The following is a 4,601-nucleotide window of genomic DNA, read 5'->3' on the forward strand; positions in this document are numbered from 1 at the left end:
CTCACGTGACCAGCCTCAGCTGAGAAAAGGACGGCTATTTCTCACCATGGCTGAACCGCCATCAAGGTTTCGCCCTCTGTCAGTCCCCGTTCACACGGCTACTGCAGCAGTGTACACCGCCATCAACAAGCCGGTCTCTTTTCCCGCTTGCATGTGCACAAACGCCGTTTTCACCGCGTCCCAGAGAAATCCAAAAAAAAAAAAAAAAAGTGCATAAAAGCCTCTTGTGTAGAAAATGTGCCCACAACAATGTGTTCACTCACACACAAAACACTGCATGTGCACAAAACACCGTTTTTACGGCGACCCAGAGATATCTCAAAAAGAGCATAAAAACCTATTGTGTAGAAAATGTGCCCACAACACTGTGTTCACTCATACACAAAAGCTTTTCAGTTCCCGTGTGTCTCACAGAGCCCACTCTCATAAAGCGGTTCCAACCCGCTCGAGTTTCAGAGTGCATAAGCGCGCCCACGAGCCCGTGAGCGCGTCCCACCTCTGCTCACTCTGTTACACGGCCCTTAAACTCCTCTCTGAGTGTAAGTCCCGCTGTCATAAACACTATGAGCGCGCCCGCGCGGCCCGCTGTGTGCAGCAACGGGGACCATGTAGCCATTCACCCCTTAGCGTTACGCTTCAAGCGTGGGAAGCTATTCCGGGAATTTCCCAGTGGGTGCTAAACACAATAAGGCTAGGCTATCGCTTACAGTTCCACCGCCGCCCTCCAGGTTTCCGAGCGCGGCTAGAAACTATTGTGAACCCAGAAGCAGTGACTCTGCTCCGTTCAGAGATAGCAAAACTATTGTGCAAAAGGGCTATAGAGAGAGTTCCTCTATCTATGAGCGAGTCGGGGTTTTACGTCCGTTATTTTCTGGTTCCAAAGAAAGACGGCGGCCTCAGACCAATCTTAGACCTCAGATTTCTGAACAGAGTTCTCATGAAGAGACCGTTCAAAATGCTCACTATCAGAAAACTCCTCGCGCATGTGCGCCAGGGGGACTGGTTCATTTCACTAGATCTGAAAGATGCCTACTTTCAGATTCAGATAAATCCCCTTCACAGGCCATTCGTACGTTTCGCCTTCGAAGGCCAGGTTTATCAATACACCGTCCTCCCGTTCGGCCTATCCCTAGCACCCCGCACGTTTACGAGGTGCATGGATGCGGCGCTCGCCCCCCTGCGGAGTCAGGGGCTGCGAATACTGAACTATTTGGACGACTGGCTGATTTTGGCACAATCACAGAGGGAGCTACTGTCTCATCGTACAGTTCTCCTCGACCATCTGAAAAGTTTGGGCCTCTCTGTCAACTGGACAAAGAGCGCACTTCAACCCAGTCAGACTATCTCCTTCTTGGGTATAGAGCAGTGGTTCTCAACCTCTCCTGCAGGGACCCCCTGACAGGCCATGTTTTTGTTTTAACTCTGAAATGGCACACCTGATTCAAGTAATTAAAGGCTTAATGAGTAATTAGAGTAGGAATAGTTCAATTAATCAATTAGTCAACTACTCATTAAGCCTTTAATGACTTGAATCAGGTGTGCCATTTCAGGGTTAAAACAGAAACATGGCCTGTCAGGGGGTCCCTGCAGGAGAGGTTGAGAAACACTGGTATAGAGCTAGACTCGGTCTCAATGACGGCTCGTCTGTCTACACAGCGCGCGCGCCGTGTGCAGCGTCTCGCCGCATCTTTTCAGATGAACAGACTCACACCTCTGAAAACTTTTCAGAAGGCGCTGGGTTACATGGCCTCAGCCTCCGCAGTGCTCCAGCTGGGGTTACTGCGCATGCGCCCGCTTCAGTTCTGGTTGAAGAGCCGTGTGTCTCACCGCGCGTGGACCACGGGCCGCCAGCTGATAAAGGTAACGCAGACCTGTATCACAGCTCTGCAGCCATGGACCATGACAGAATGGTTTCAGCGGGCCGTTTCCTTGGGGACCTTTTCTCGCCGAAAAGTCATTTTCGACAGACGCATCCAACATGGGTTGGGGTGCGGTCTGCGAGGGCTCACCGGCCTTCGGCCCCTGGTCAGCTCAGGAGAGTCTCCTCCACATAAACTGTTTGGAGATGCTGGCGGTCGAGAACGCGCTCACGCGCTTTCTGCCGCGCATTCACGGTCACCATGTGCTGATCCGTTAGGACAATATGGCTGTGGTCTCCTATCTAAAACCCTCAGGGCGGCGTCAGATCCAGAATTCTCTTCCGGCTGACAGAACGCATCCTAGTTTGGTCCCAGTGTCACCTGCTCTCGCTCAGAGCGACGCACGTGCCGGGCCATCTGAACGACGGTCCAGACAGTCTGTCCAGGAACCCCATTCCCCCTGGCGAATGGTCCCTGCACACTCTTACAGTCCAAAAGCTGTGGCGAATATTCGGCAGAGCAGAGGTGGACCTCTTCGCCTCAGAAGAAAACACCCACTGCCCAATATTTTTCTCAAAACGCGAGGACGCGCTAGCCCAGACCTGGCCCAGCCGCCCGCTTTATGCATTCCCTCCGGTGTCTCTGCTACCACAGGTGCTTCAGAGAATCAGGGAAACACGCCACTCGGTGCTCCTCATAGCCCCGCGTTGGGAAGGTCAGACTTGGTTTCAGGAGCTCACTCAGCTGTCACAGACAGCCCCGTGGCCCATTCCAGTCAGAACAGATCTCCTCTCCCAAGCTCGCGGCACGATCTGGCATCCCCACCCAGAGCGCTGGGCGCTTCATGCGTGGGTGATCAACGACTACCCGTTGCTTTGCCAGAAGGAGTGTTAAACACGATCATGCAGGCTAGAGCGGCTTCTACTAGAAGGCTCTATGCGTCTAAATGGTCTGTGTTCTCTAAGTGGTGCACCGACAGAAACTTGGACCCACGGTCATGCGAGGTTCCTTCCTTGCTAGTTTTTCTCCAAGAGATGCTGGATAAGGGCAGGTCCCCTTCCACTCTCAAGGTGTATGTGGCAGCCGTCGCGGCGTTCGCTGAACCCCGGCGTGGCCAGTCACTGGGCAAAGATGGCTTAGTCATCCGCTTCCTCAGGGGAGCTAGAAGGATGAACCCCTCACGCCCCCCGTCGGTGCCGATTTGGGACCTTTCCATAGTTCTCGAAGCTATGAAAGCCCCCCCATTCGAACCGTTAAACACCGTGGAGCTCAAATACCTTTCGCTCAAGACTATCTTCCTGCTCGCGCTCGCGTCAGTGAAGCGTGTGGGGGACCTTCACGCGCTGTCCAGCAGCGCTTCCTGTCTGGAGTTTGGGCCCAATGACTCCTTAGTCGTTCTCAAACCTAGACATGGTTATGTCCCAAAAGCGATTGGTACCCCTTTCAGGGCACAAGTTATTTCTCTATCGGCTCTGCCTGCATCCGATAGCGAATCTGACTCTAATCTCCTGTGTCCGGTCAGGGCCCTGAGATTATACTTTACTCGCACTGCTCCGGTCAGACGAGCTGAGCAGCTTTTTGTTTCGTTCGGTGGGCGCACCAAGGGGTTGGCCGCCTCAAAACAGACTCTGTCCAGATGGATAGTTGATGCCATTGCAGCCGCATACGCGTCAAAAGACCTGCCATGCCCTCTGGGCATCAGGGCCCATTCCACTAGAGGCATGGCCTCATCGTGGGCTTGGTCCAGCGGAATTTCCATTCATGATATTTGTGTGGCAGCGGGATGGGCTTCCCCCTCCACCTTTATCAGATTTTACTATCTGGAAGTATGTCACAGCTCTTCTGGTTGAGCTGCACTATAGGGAGTTATTCACGCAGACCGGTCTCGTTCTGTCCCTCCTTATTATGTGCTTATGTAATTCACAAATCCCCGGCCCGCTCCGCTGGCCGTTGTCACATGTACATTTTTTGTACATTTTTTTGTATTTTATTCCCACTCATAAGGGTTCCCCGGGGTCCCCCCTGGGACTCATAGTGGATGCTTAGCACGCACGGCGTTGACCAGGTGTTCCCGTAGCGTAAGCTAGCTTACGCAATACGAGAGAACCTCTCGTAAGAGAACGAATCGGTTACCTAACGTAACCTCGGTTCTCTCTAGATGAGGGAACGAGTATTGCGTTCCTGGCCGTGCTTGTGCTACTAGCGTTCTCGCTTCATTCTATGAAAACCAGAATTTACAGCCTGAGAGGCGAATTTATACTCTCTGGCCACGCCCGTTTCGGCGGGCTCTGACGCAATGAGAGCAGGTCAGACTCTCATTGGCCGAGAGTTCATTCGTGTCTCCTCATAGGCTTAAGCAGTTCCCTGTGAGCGAGCCAATGAGCTGCTAGCTAGCCTGCTCATGGTCTGCTGCAGCTGAACTGTTGACAATGGATACAAAATTATAGGATAATTTTTGGCTTCAATTTCTCAGAAAAGATGAATCTTTCCCCGCAGCGTAAGCTAGCTTACGCAATACTCGTTCCCTCATCTAGAGAGAACCGAGGTTACGTTAGGTAACCGATTCGTTTTATAGCTTGCAGGGCTGTCTGAACCCGGAACACGCAACAGACACTGTTCTAACCGTCTGGTTCTAACGCTCTCATACACGTCCATTTTCTCACGCAGTGAAAACATGCGGAGCAAAGAGGACAACAACGTGTCGACAGACATGACCGAGCCGGTTACTTTTAATATGAAAAG

The sequence above is a fragment of the Rhinichthys klamathensis genome, unplaced genomic scaffold, assembly GCF_029890125.1.
Source record: "Rhinichthys klamathensis goyatoka isolate OS25496 unplaced genomic scaffold, OSU_Roscu_1.1 h1tg000413l_1, whole genome shotgun sequence".
Taxonomy (NCBI): domain Eukaryota; kingdom Metazoa; phylum Chordata; class Actinopteri; order Cypriniformes; family Leuciscidae; genus Rhinichthys; species Rhinichthys klamathensis.